Source organism: Amblyomma maculatum, chromosome 2 (assembly GCF_055883805.1).
Source record: "Amblyomma maculatum isolate TAMU_Amacu chromosome 2, ASM5588380v1, whole genome shotgun sequence".
Lineage (NCBI taxonomy): Eukaryota > Metazoa > Arthropoda > Arachnida > Ixodida > Ixodidae > Amblyomma > Amblyomma maculatum.
Window position 1 is genome coordinate 207,625,907 of NC_139345.1, and position 14,560 is coordinate 207,640,466.

Consider the following 14,560-nt stretch of genomic DNA (forward strand, 5'->3'; position numbering starts at 1 on the left):
TAAGACGCAGATAATCCATGGCTTGAAGTCATCATCATCATCATCATCATCACCAGCCTGATTATACCCACTGCAGGGCGAAGGCCTCTCCCATATTTCTCCACTTAACCCGGTTCTGTGCTAGTTGCATCCACTTGACCCCTGCGAACTTCTTAATCTCATCCGCCCACCTAACTTTCTGCCGCCCCCTGCTACGCTTTCCTTCCCTTGGAATCCAGTTTGTTACCCTCAGCGACCATCGGTTATCCTCTCTTCGCACTACATGTCCTGCCCATGTCCATTTCTTCTTCTTAATTTCTACTAGAATGTCGGTAACTTGAGTTATTTCTCTGACCCACTCTGCACGCTTTCTATCTCTCAATGTTACCCCTACCATTTTTCGTTCCATAGCCCTCTGGGTTGTCCTCAACTTAAGTAGAACTCTCTTGATTAGCCTCCACGTTTCAGCCCCATAGGTGAGTACAGGCAAGATGCAACTGTTGTATACTTTCCTCTTGAGCGATACCGGTAAGCTGCTAGTCATAATCTGCGAGTGCTTGCCAAATGCGCTCCATCCCAATCGTATTCTTCTTGTTATTTCCTTTTCGTGGTCCGGATCTGCGGTTACTACCTGTCCTAAGTAGGCATATTCGCCTACTACTTCCAGTATTTCGCTACCTAATGTAAACTGCTGTTCCTTCCCGAGGCTGTTGAACATTACCTTAGTCTTCTGCATATTGATTTTCAAGCCTACCTTTCTACTTTTCCTGTCTAGGTCATCAATCATTATTTGCAGTTCATCCCCCGAGTTGCTTAGCAAGGCAATGTCATCAGCAAATCGCAGATTACTGAGGTATTCTCCGTCTACCCTTATCCCTAACTGCTCCCATTCCAAGCCTCTGAATACTTCCTCTAAACAAGCTGTGAATAGTACTGGGGAGATTGTGTCTCCTTGCCTAACACCTTTCTTTATGGGAATTTTGTTACTTTCTTTATGCAGAACTATGGTAGCTGTGCAGCCACTATATATATCTTCTAGCACTTTCACGTACGGCTCGTCTACCCCCTGATTTCGCAATGCCTGCATCACCGCCGAGGTTTCAACTGAGTCAAATGCTTTTTCGTAATCAATGAATGCTATGTATAAGGGTTGGTTATATTCCGAGCATTTTTCTATCACCTGAAAGAACGCTTGAAGTGGCCGTTGACTAATCCGGGAGGGGTTTCGACACCACGACAGCAGTAAAACACAGCTCCGGGCTCGCGGGTGCAAGCAGCAGGCCGCTGAAGACCATGCGGTGGAAGGGCGACCTGGGAAGGGTGCAGCGAGGTCTCTTGGAAGCCGAAGCTATCAGCAGAAGGCTGCCGTGGTGATAGGAAGCGTGGCAGCAGGTGAGACCGCTGATGATGAGACCGCGGCGGATCGCGCGAAGGACCGCCTTTGCCGGCGGTGCATAGGGGGCCCATGCGCTCAGGAGTGCACGCGGGTTGAACGAGGGGGTCCATGGAGGGGGGGAGGGGGTCGCGCGTACACCTGGTTAGCGACCAGGCGGCCAGGGGCTGAGCTGAGAGTGCAGCTGAGGACAGCATTAGGCACGCGCGTGCGGGAAGGGCGCTGCCACTGCGCGGAAGCAGCGATGTCGAAAAGAAGGTGCTCGCTTTTCTGCCATTTCACGCGTAAGTGTCGGTCCGAAGGTACCATCTCGCTGAGGTAGGCTGCCACCCAACAGCTATCTGCTTTCATGCCGGAAGCTGGGTAGAAGGCAATGCTACGAAGAGCTCTGGAAGTCGCTCGCCCCTGCGCGGTCCGCCACCACGTACAGTCGCCGCTCCGGACAGCAGGAGGGTCCATATGGATGCGAAGGCCGCTACGCGCCAGGGGCGGCACGCAGGCAACAGCAGGCTTGCATGAGGCAAGCATGCTTGTTAGGGCCAGCGGAGAAGCCAGGCGTGGCCTGGTGCTATACTCCGAAAGGGACAGCGACACAAAGAAGACTGCGGCATCACGAACATGTCGTCAGGAAATCATCGTAGCAACGAGATCAGGCAGCAGCTGAAGCGGCCGTTGGTAACTGCTGCAGCAACGCAGCAGCGCGGCGGCTTGGACAGCTAGTGTTCCAAGAAGCAACTTCCTCCACATGTGGCATGATGATAGTAGGCTGCAGGAAAGACTGCAGGGGCCGCCGTTGAGAAAAATCGGAAAATCTCGAATGACAGCTGTAGCCGTTGCAAAGCAGCAGCGTGATAGGGGACGATGAAAACCGTCGTTGCCGCGGCGCGTAGAGGCCACGTGTACGGAAATTCACACGTGATGACCGTGCCGCCGCCACGTGGCGCATAGCGACGGCGGCCGAAGGGAGAATTCGCCCGCTACCGGAAGAGCAGCCAGATAACCGGCTGCCTCGATGGCAGACAAACTAGCCATTGAAACGAGTCAAGGAAAGAGCGCACGCTCTCCACTGACTGTGTGAGTTCGGCCACCAGCACATCAGCCAGGAGGGAGCCTACAAGCCCTCCCTCACCTTTTCTCAGAGACACATGCGCCCTTGCCCTCCACTGCTAGAAGTCACGATTAAACGCAATAAAAGAAAAATAGAAACAAACCGAGCTTCACGCAGGCATTCTGTATTGAGTGGAGGGCACCAGAATAATTCGACCATGTGAGGATCTTTGACGTGCACTGACATCGCGCAGCACCTCCATTTGCCTTCATCAAAACGCGGCCATCGCGGTTGGGTTCGGACCGGACCTCGATGGTCGAATTATTTCAGAGCCCTCTCCTATGGCTCCTCTTTGTCTCTTCTTTCACTCCCACCTTCCCCTGACTGCCGGTTAAGGTTTCAGGGAGCAACCGCATGATGTAATAGGTGTTTCGGCACGTCTTCTTGGCGTCTTCCGAATCTTCTTGCTCCTTCTTTTTAAACATGGCACATATCCACATGGGGGTATTGTTGTTGTTGTTTTCCTCTTATTTAATGGCACATACCCACACAGGGGGAACGGCCAAGATTTAGAGTGCACACATATTAGATTTTGTGATGTTCAAGTACATCGCAAAAAAAAAAGAAATAAATGCTAGGGAACAGAGAAGGAAAGAAAAATATGAAAGACCAAAATAAAAAGGGTAAATAATAACGCCCGCAGTAGGACAGCACTGAGATTTGTATGTGTACAGATTGCAAAATGGAAAGCATATTAGCAAGGCAGACGTTTTGATTGTATTAAATAGTTTTGAATGGCGTTAAAAACCGACCTGTGGCTGTACCCAAGCATGGTGGCACCGAAAGATAATAAAATCTGGCTGCTCAAATTAAGACCCAGCTGTTGCAACGGCTTCTCCAAATACCGTTTTCTCATCATGGTAAAACGGCGGCAAAATATCAAGAAATGATCTATTGTTTCCGGCTCCGCGCAGAATGCGAAGACGAGAGTAAGCGCCAAGCCAGACCTGTGCATATAGAAATTTAGTGGCGGAATACGGCAGCGCAGCCTGGTTAAAAAGACTTCAGTCTGCAATGATTGTCATCATTTTCTAGATGCAGGCACTCGTCCGATGTTGCAATAGATCCCGACGGCGTGCTTAATAAGGAGCGCCGACGAAATCGCGCTGCTGTTATGTACGCTGTTGCCGGGAAGATAGGCAACACGGGGCCTAACTAGTCTGTCAGCATCCTCATTGACTGTCACATTGCTGTGGCACCCACACTATATGTATGAGGCTCAAATGTGAGGAGAGCAATGAAAGAAAGGTGTTTAATATTCTCGAATCCATATTCGAAGAAAGCGACAAGCACAAGGAATAAGAGCCTGTAATTATAGCCACTGTTGAGAATGGTGGGTCTAGTTTGCGCAGAGCAAGCACCACTGCCAGCACCTCCGCCTGGAAAATTGGGGTAAAATCTGGAAGACGAACAAGAAGCCGGCAGTATATTACAACGCTGGCCTTTTGATGAAATTGAGAGGCATTAAGGTGTTGAACCATTCGACCGGCTTCTTCTCCCTGTCTTCTCTACTTTCTCGCCTTTCCTTTTCTGTCTTCTTTTAAAGTTAAGTTAAATTGGTTCACAGGAAGGGAAAGGCGCAGTAACTGTCACACTTGCTCTGTGGACACACGAACCGCGCCGTAAGGAAAGGAGGAAGGTGGGAATGAAAGTGGAAAGAGAGAAAGAGGAGCCGTAGTGGAGGGCTACGGAGTAATTTCGACCACCTGGGGATCTTTAACGTGCGCTGACATCGCACAGCACACGACGCCTCTTCGTTTCGCCTCCATCGAAACGCAGCCGCCGCAGTCGGGTTCGAACCCGGGAACTCCGGCACAGTAGTTGGGCGTCTTACCACTGCACCACCCTGGCGGGGCATCTTCCGCATCTTGGTCCATTTGAGCGACTTCTTTTCTCTCTCCTCCCTTTTTCTGTGCCAGGGAGAAACAGCTCCCATGCATGTTACGGCGCATGCGCAGTCGTGACTAGTGGCGCTTGCCCGAAATGCGCCGCTGACGAGCTAGTGCAACTTTCGCTACAAAATTGGTTTACAGGAAAGGTGCTGTATATGTCACACATTTTTCCGCGGTCTGAACCTCGCCGTAAGGGAAGGGAGGAAGGTACGAGTGAAAGCGCAAGGAAAGAGGTGACGCAGCGGAGGCTACAGAGTAATTTCGACCACCTGGGATCGTTAACGTGCACTGATATTGCACACAACACGGAAACCACTCCGTTTCGCCTTCATCAAAACACAGCCATTGCGGTGGGGTTCGAAATCGGGTGCTCCGGCAGAGTAGTCGGGCATCTTAATCAATGCGCCACCGCGGCGAGGCTTGCTAGCCTGTAAATGTAAATTGGTTTTTAGGAATGAAAAGGTGTAGTATCTGCCACACATCTCGTGGAAACCTAAACTGAGCTGCAAGAGAAGGATAGAAAATAGCTTAGCTAGGCCTGGATATACGTAGAGAAAAAATGTGCTCCAGGCGCTGGGCTGCCTACTCCTCTCCAATTCAATCTAATCCCGGCCTCGGCGGCCGCTTTTCGATGGAGGCGAAAAGCAAGGTGCCCGTGTGCTGTGCGATGTCAGTGCACGTTAAAGAACCCCAGGTGGTCGAAATTTCCAGAGTCCTCCACTACGGCGTCTCTCATAGCCTGAGTCGCTTTGAACGTTAAACCCCACAATACAAACAAATTCTCTCTAATCCCATTCAATCTAGTGTAATCCGAACCAGTCCAGTCAATTACAGTTAATTCCAGTCAAATACAATCCAATCCAATCCTGTCCAATTCAATCCAAACCAGTCCAATCGAGTCCAATCTAATGCAGTCTATTCTAACCTAGTCCAGTCCAATCCTGTCCAATTGCTGAGTACATGCTCGCCGGAAATGCGCAGCTGACTAGCCTATCATCCTCGTGCTAGAGAAGGAGAATATCCCAGACGATCCATCAACTGCGGCGATTGCTATAAAAACTGATTTATTTATAGGAAGGGAAAGGCACGGTAACTGTCTCACTTGATTTCTGTGGACACCGCAACCGCGCCGTAAGGGAAGGGAGGAAGATGGGAGTGAAAGTGGATAGAGAGAAAGAGGAGCCGTAGTGGAGGGCTACGGAGTAATTTCGACCACCTGGGAATCTTAACGTGCGCTGACATCGCACAGCACACGACGCCTCTTCGTTTCGCCTCCATCGAAACGCAGCCGCCGAGGTCGGGTTTGAACCAGGGTACTCCGGCACGGTAGTCGGGCGTCTTACCACTGCACCACCCCGGCGGGGCTATTGCTATAGGCAAAGCTGATTTATTTATAGGAAGGGAAAGGCGCGGTAACTGCCTCACTTGTTTTCTGTGGACACCGCAACCGCGCCGTAAGGGAAGAGGGGAAGGTGGGAGTGAAAGTGGAAAGAGAGAAAGAGGAGCCGTAGTGGAGGGCTGCGGAGTAATTTCGACCAGCACGGCTCTTGTCGTATACATGCTAGATGGCGAGGAGGTGGTTGCTAGGCAGCGGCGCTAAAAGCGGTGCAACTACGGTGGAAAGTGGTGCCACAGCGAAATCGCTGCATCGCGGCCAGCGAAGCTTTCGCTTCAAAAATTATAGGTTGGTTGGTTGGTTTGTGGAGTTTAACGTCCCAAAGCGACTGAGGCTATGAGAGACGCCGTAGTGGAGTTAAAGTTAAAGTTAAATTGGTTCACAGGAAGGGAAAGGCGCAGTAACTGTCACACTTGCTCTGTGGACACCCGAACCGCGCCGTAAGGGAAGGGAGGAAGGTGGGAATGAAAGTGGAAAGAGAGAAATAGGAGCCGTAGTGGAGGGCTACGCAGTAATTTCGACCACCTGGGGATCTTTAACGTGCGCTGACATCGCACAACACACGGACGCCACTTCGTTTCGCCTCCATCGAAACGCAGCCGCCGTGGTCGGGTTCGAACCCGGTCGTAGTGGAGGACTCCGGAAATTTCGACCACCTGGGGTTCTTTAACGTGCACTGACATCGCACAGCACACGGACGCCACTCCGTTTCGCCTCCATCGAAACGCAGCCATCAAAAATTATAGGGGCTCAACGCTGCTGACCCGAATATGGAGCGAAAGCTTTGGCTGCGAGCGACCGAGCGTTGCATTGATCACAACCAGCATTCCGCTGAACGCATCAAAGTTCACCAGCGTTCTAGGCAGAATCCACTTTCATATCCTACGCATGCAAAGCTGGCAGACGCTTTCACGCTCCACTTGGTCAGCTCTCCGTGCCGGCGCGCGAATCTTCTGAGATGCCGAGCAGCAGCGGAACATCTGTGGAACGGCGCAGATGTTTGCCATGGTTACGGCGCATGCGCAGTAGCGGCTCCGGCCCCCCATGGCGACCTTGGCTTTACATGACGCAGTGAATCTTGTGCTTCAAAAGTAAGGGAAAATGGGCGCTGATTATCAAAGTGCACCGCGTTCCCGGGCTTGCGGATGAAAGTCACGAGGTAATAATGTCTTCCATTCCTCCGGCAAGGGCCCTGAGCCATACCCAATATGATCGGCACATTCGAGGAGTCGGGCGTACTCCTGATCCGGCAAATTCGCCAACAGCTTGGCGGTCTCTGCCGGTAGCCATACCGCCCCTCATAGCGAGAACTGCCTTAAAGTCGTGAAGCGTGAAAGGAGCATCCAGACCTGCCTTTTGTTGGAATAAATGGCTTTAGACCACATATGTCAGCTCAGAACATCTTGCTTCAATTCCGAGGAGACGTCATCCTCGCCAAGCGTAGGGACAGGGCCATCAGTGCGCTAGGCGTTCGACAATGTAAAATACGGCTCTATCCACTCTAACCTAAGCCGCACCAACTGCGGGCCAAGGGCGTTTGCCTACGTCCGGGACTTCCTCTCCCAGCGGCGAACACTCCTCCAGATCTGTGATCAGGAGTGTGGTCCTTACCGTATGAAAACCAGAGGTACACCCTAAGGTGATGTGCTTTTTCCCTTGTTCAACATAGCCATGATGGACATTCCCAAACTTTAGGGGGTGCACCATACACTTTACGCCCATGACATCACACTCTGGGCCAACACAGGATCCATAGGCGCCATGGAGGACAGCCTCCAGCAAGCAGCCACTACAGTCGAGACTTATGCTAACACCTGCGGGCTCATCTGCGCCCTCACCAAATCGGAGCTGCTATACATATTCGCGCCGCCAAGACCCATCCCGTCTCGATAAACATCTCCCTGCGCAAGGGGCCTATGCGCGAGGAGGATGCGGTCCGAGTAATGGGTCTCCTTATTCACCGTTGGCTTAAACAGACAATACAATCGCTAAACATGAGCACACCGGGGACATGGTGGGCCACATGCTACGGCGGGTATCGAACTGTCGCGAGGTCTCCGGGGACGTCACGCGCTCCGTCTGGGGCAGGCCCATGTTACCAGCAGCATCCTATATTCTACCCCGTGGCTACACCTCACCGCAGTCATATGTGACAACTCGACGTCATCATTAGGAAAGTGGCGAAGCGGGCATTGGATCTTCCAATCTGTCATAAACCCGCGCCTTTACGGTCAACAGAGGCGCGTGACCCCTTTACGGTTACCCGTCGTCCCTCTATGAGGTTTGAGAACACATTTAAAAGTTAGGACGGTCAACCCGTGAAGTACGTGTGTCGGTGTGTGATTGAGGAATAAGTTCAAGAAAGTCACTTTTTTTTACGAACAATTGGATATTTTAGATAGTAGTCCAAATTACACCGCCTAATATTAAAAAAAAAAAAGATGCCATGACACGATGGTGATACAAAACGACTCGGTAAGTGGCAAGAGGAAAAACCAACAATGAACAAGCACTGCGATAAAAGAAGACTATAAATATAACAAAGCAAGTATTCCAGATATAGTAAGTAGAGTCAAGAGTTACACAGAAAACACAGTGTAAAATACTACACCAGATCAAGGTTTTTAAACAAAGGAGAAAACGATATTAAATTAACCGATAGCCTGTGGCAAAAATAATTCTCACGGCTTTCTTGTTTGATGAGGTGTCGTAGTCGTAAGATTGATCGCTAGCGGCGGCCGTACAAGATGAGGAGGTACGATGAGTTGATCGGGCTCGGTGAAAAAACAAGACACTTTCCCAGAGCTAGCGGCCGCGAGATTTGGTCGTGAGATTACATCTCCCCAGAGCGCACTCCAGCGAGCGTGCTGCGGTCTGCCTTTTTATACTCTCGACTGGTTGCGCGGCGGCCCATCGTCAAGGACGCGCTTTAGCTGGTCGCTGCCCCGGAGAGTCATGTCGAAGCATGCTCGGAGGAGCGGAGAGATCCCGTAACTTCCACTTTATACGTAAGGCAGCTTGTGACACAATCACGACTTCCACGGACCGACTTCTCGGTCTGGGGGTGTTTTACACCTTCTGGGAGTTGCGGGAGGCCCGTACGGTTAGCCAGTATACACGTTTGGCGCAGACGGGGACATCTGCTCAAGCTCCTCAAAATCGCACCATCATGTGTTCCGGAGGACGAAACTCGCCTTATCCCCGAGAGTTGATGACACAAGCTGTGGATATACTCTGTCCCATGCAATATTGCATGAATCCGGACCGCCACGAAGGCCATCGCTTAGCTTGAGCGCGGGCGCTGCACTCTAAACGCGGCTGCAAATCAGGGGTCTACTACGCCATTGTGGCTGGTCCGAGCCGAGAGCGAGGTGTCGCGCTAGTTGGTATGGCATATCTAAATAACAGCGCTGGGAACAAGACGAAACACGAACGAAGAAGAAAGTTGTTAGTCAGCGCCTGTGTCTGTGGTTCTTCTTCATTCGTGTTGTTCCCAGCGCTGTTATTTAGATATGGTCCGACCCGTTCGGGCCGCTACACAGCGGCGGTAGTGCACCGCAGCGCACAGATCATTGAGCTCTTTCCTCGAGCCGAGAGGGCTGATCTGGCCGAGGAAGTCGCAGTTGCTTTCGCGGTTTCTAACCCCCAATGCCGAACCGTCATCACCGACTCGAGGTTCACCTGTGAAATTAATATGCGCGGTGAGGTGGGCACACTGGTTCACCGTCTGCTTTACAGTGCGGTACGCGACGTGCAATCAAAGCCTAGGCGCATCGTGTGGGCGCCGGCCTATCACGGACTACCAGGGAATGCGGCCCATGCGCCTGTTCTCCGGGCACCCTACCTCCGATCCCCCGATGACGAGCTAGGCCGACCGCTGCTGCGATTCCGAGAAATTATTGACGACTGCAAATCTCAGCACTAACGGTACCCACTTCCGATGAAGGAACTGTCGAAGGCCGACGAAATAGCGTTCTGCGACAGCAGCAGACCAACACTTTCTGGTTTCCGGCCCAGGCTGCTCGCTACGACCCAAATATTAAACCCGACTGCCCACACTGTGAAAAGAGTCGTTGGTCCTTATCCCACACGGTGTGGGCATGTCAATCTAGTCCTCACCCTCCCCCCCCCCCCCATCCTAACTCCACTGAAGAGGCTTGGGAGGCCTTTCCCCTCGGGTGCTCGTTGGTCGGGGCCGTTCGACCAACGGCGAGTGCTCGCAAGGCGGCTGGCACTTGCGGCAGTCCGGACTACGGTTGTCGACCAATTGAGGCCGGCACACATTATCTTCTTCGGCTCGCGTCCTATAGGCAACCTGCAATGGAGTTTGTTCAGACATGTGGTGACACCTGGCGGCCGACGGGAGCTAATACTGAGGCGGCGCAGAAGCTGACGCCGTGTATGTTGCGGCCGCTGTGTTCCTTCTGCGTTCGCGTTTTGTTATCCCAGTGAGTATGATTTACTCATTTAGTGACTTCAGGGGTCTCGTGCGAGACTTCGACTGCTACGGATGTGAACAAGAATAAAAATAAGCGCAGGGGCGGCGAGAAAGACTGCCACAATCGCGAAGGAAACCCAAGCGTACCGCTTGCCGGGAGAACCTGGAGAGAATGATGAGAGAAGGGGATTGTGGCTGTGAGAGAGTAATGTAACTGAAATTCGAAATGGCGTACAGACGCCAAGGAGCTAAAATAAGACGATTGTCCGTTGAGCGAAAGAAACGCTATAAACTTCTGACTCGGGAGTCACACGCTGGTTGGGGCACTCTCCTCAGTACGTGCTCCGCGCTGTAAAATCTGTCGTGTACTAGTATAGGCTGTGCAGGATCGAGTGGCATTGTCATTTTAAAGGACGTAACGTCCAGAAAAGCAACAAAGTCGCGCAGCCGCAGCATCGAATTCCAGCCGCGTTTCATCGGAGGCGTAATTTAAAAAAAAAAAGAATGCTCGTGAATCTGCGAATCGTATTTCTAATGCGGTGTCAATTAGGAACCTCAAAGCTAAAATATGTTCAAAACTTCCAATTACAGATTTGGATAAGCATATTTATCTGTAAAATAGTTCTTAAGGTGCTGAAAAAGTCGAAGTGGCGGAGTGTGGAGGCCCGTTTTACTTATACGCGGAGCATGGAACTTCATTCTATCGTTCCGCGCCAAGCATTTCTTGCACCGACTGCTCAAGCTGCTGAAGAGTTTCTTGTCCCAGACGATAGACCGTTCCATCGATCATTAGTAGCAACAGTAAAAAATCCTAACTCTAACGACCTCATTTACGGAAGCTTTGCCGTTGAGTACCAGCATTTCCCGCCGGCTTTCCCCAAGGTTGTGGTACGGAGGTATAAAATGCATGCCAGTTGTAGTTGTTGCTAAGAACTTTATTTTTCCACTGATCTAAGAGGCCCCATACTCCCCGCCCCCGACACACAGGCCTATGGGACGGAGGCCGGGGCCTCCGTGACCAAATGCCAGTTTTCGTTTATGACGCACGCTACAACCGCACAGTGCTTGCAATCGCCACGACATCCGTGGCGAGTACAGCACCATGCCTCCTGTAACCTCCGCGGCACTGTCTAAAGGTGCACCACGAACAAACGTGTTCATCATGGTATTAAACTGCAAAGCGCAACCGCGAGAAAATTATGCTGCTGTAATCAAACAGCAAGAACAAAAAAAAAAAACGAAAAAAAAAAACGGCGATCAATCTCTTCTCAGGTTCTCTCTGCACTTTCAAGGTTTTCATTCATTTATTCATTTCTTAATGCATCATCACATATCCGACTGAAGCCTTAAGGCAATGAATTTTATTACAAAAACAAAAAAAAAATATTTCCGTCTACTCACGCGAAATTCAAAGTTGTGCGCGCGGGTGTTCCGTCGCGAGCGGCGCACACTTCGCGGTGACGTCGACACAATTCACGTTCTAAACATGACCATTCTCGAACAGGCGGTGTCATTTTGCCAGTAGTGGTTTTCGGAAGTAGCTCTGAAGGTATTCGATTGCCTTAAAACCGCAGAAAATGAGAGTCGAGATGCTTCCCGCCGTACAATGGCGAACGCAACCCGACCGCGCCGGCCGCCTCAGATTAGTCCGCGCCGCCGTTGGCGGCGCTGAACGCTGCATTCCACTAGCGCCGCCTGGCCACTGCAGGCTGCTTAAACGAAATAAAACGTAAGCTAAGTTTCAAAAGTAAAGAGAAAGAAAGAGGTGCCGTAGTGGAGAGCTCCAGAATAATTTTGACCACCTGGGGATCGACCTTTATCGTGCAGTGGTATAATAGAAGAAACGTTTATTAAAACAGGAGTTTGGAGCAGGTGACCTAAAGCGGGGCCAGGCCCCTGCATGGCCCCGCTACACTCAAACATTCATGTTCGTATGGTTCATGAAGTCGGTAGTCCGGTGCGTAGCGGTCTGTTGCCGAACTGGGTCCTCACAGTGGAGCAGAGTCTCCTGCAGTTCTCCTGCGGGGTGAGGTGCTCCAAGCCTCGCGAGAGAGTATATGCCGAGCATTGGATTAGGACGCGGGTAAGTACGCTGTCGGTTGGTTGCAAAATGATCAGGGGGGTTGAGTGATGGTTCCGTGGCTGTATCCTTCAAAAAGTACTGCCATTATTAGATATTTCCGCCACCGCGCTCTCCCCGGAGTTTCCTCCTCGCCGCGCGTCCTGCCTCCCCAGCCTCCTCCGCGTATATTTTTTTATTGCCGGCGCACGCCATTTTCGAACCAGTGCGACGAAACTGCTGCACGTGAAAGCTTCATCGCAATGCCGTGCTGCTGCAAAGTGTTTTTTTTTTTTTTTGTTTCCCATCCGGCCAGTGCAAGGCAAAAAGAAGGAAAGTTTGGCGGGCTGACTTCAAGGAAATTAAAAAAAAAAAAAAAATGCATGGCTTTGTGAAGTAAGTGCCATGGTTCATTAGCTTTTTTTTTTTTTTTACCTTGCTGACTCCTGACTCTTTAAAGATACGTTTTCATGTGCCTATGCTGTGCTCGGGTTTTAGCGCATTTGAGTTGACCTTTTTCTCACGAGAGCTGCGACATAAGAGCGACTTTATTCAAGCCATGATTTAAGCTTCATTATCTACACGATTGCAAGGCTCGGCTTATGAATACACTCGGTTATAGCTTCCCCGCACGCTCACGCGTATTAATTTGGTTCGTGGTCCCGAAGCAATTTAAGCTATGAGGGAGGCTGTAGTGGACAGCTCCAGATTATTTGGGTCACCTCAGGTATTTCACGGGCACTTTGATCGTATATAGTACGTGGGCATATTGCATTTCGTTCCATCCCACTACTTCGTGACGCGACCTTGAATTGGGGGGATGAGCTGCTGCTCGCACGTTTTGTGTGTGGGTTTATCATAACAGAGAAATGCTGTTAACTACCACAGGCCCCTGATATGGATTAATAGCTTTGCCATAATCTAAAACTTCTGCAGCTTTCCTTTCACTCTTAATTTTTTTAAACACATTACCTTGGAATGCGCCTGATTAAGCAAATTGATTTCGTATACGCCATATGCGCTTTTGTTGTCTTGCATCATGGGGTGAATTCTCTCACGGTGATAGCTTGCCACAGTAAATTTATCGTTTTTTATTATGATGTGCGGATGGAGTCGCTGTGGAAGTGGCGCGCACAGCAGTCATGTATGTCGTTTTTGAATGCAGCATTCATTTTTTCCCTTCTGTTTTCATTTACTGGGTCCTTTGCTGTTCATGTAGCTATTTTGGCAGTCAAGTTTACTGCTTGCATGGGCAAATCAATCTGCTCCTTATGAAAATTTGAGCGTCTACTCTAATCTGCGCTATTAATAATATTCTTTTATTAACTCACTTGCTGCGATTTCTCATCTTTCTCATTCGTCTTTTTTTACAAACAATAAATAATGATACAGCTATTAGTTATTAGTTAGCTCTGGTAAGTTTTTTATCGCAAGCCTATCATCAGTTTTTCACATTCACTGCTACTCGTTTTGAGTCGACGTACGTTTCAGATGGCAATGTTTCGAACGCACTCTGTGCTTCCATGTGCCGTGGTGGTTAGTGCGATAAATATTGAGCGCGTGATTTTTCCTTTCATTAAAAGAATTATGTGTCTCTGTTATTTTTAAAATGATGTTTAAAATATGGGGACGCTGCTTCTCGGCGAAACCTTACATTGGGAAAGAATGCAAGTGCACGCTGTGTACAGATATAGAATTAGCACTTCAACAAAGCGTTACTGGTGCTAATGGGGAGATCATTTTTTTTTTAACTTCCGTCCAGTTTTTTTTTTAACCAAGGTCGTCCTTGTTATCAAATTCTAATCACATGCAATATAAATAAATAAGCGATACCTTGCGCTACGAGAACAGCCAGTGTATTGTTCGCATTATCGATACCGTCCACTAGTGAAAACATTGCTCATGTTCGCAAGAACTCGAGCATCAATTTTACATCATTCTAAAAGTAACAGGGCAGCAGCCCAGCTGCCGTAGGCATTGCTGACCCAGGGAAGTTAGTTAACCTTTCATGCGCCGGGCACGCAAAAATCTGCTTGTACAACAGGTACGCAAATGAGGCTTCCCAACCACATTTACATACTGCCATGTAGTCAAAACTTGAAACTCTGGTAATTTTGCGACATTACGCGCGTGTTTGAGCATACCGCGGGCATGCGTCGCGCTTCAATAATGCGCACTCTGAATTTGCGGACGCTTTACGCTTTAAATGATGGTCCTTTGCACACATTTTCTTGCGCAATTTTTATAAGGTATCATTAAAGCCAGATAAATAAAAGTTTTCTTCAAAAATATCAG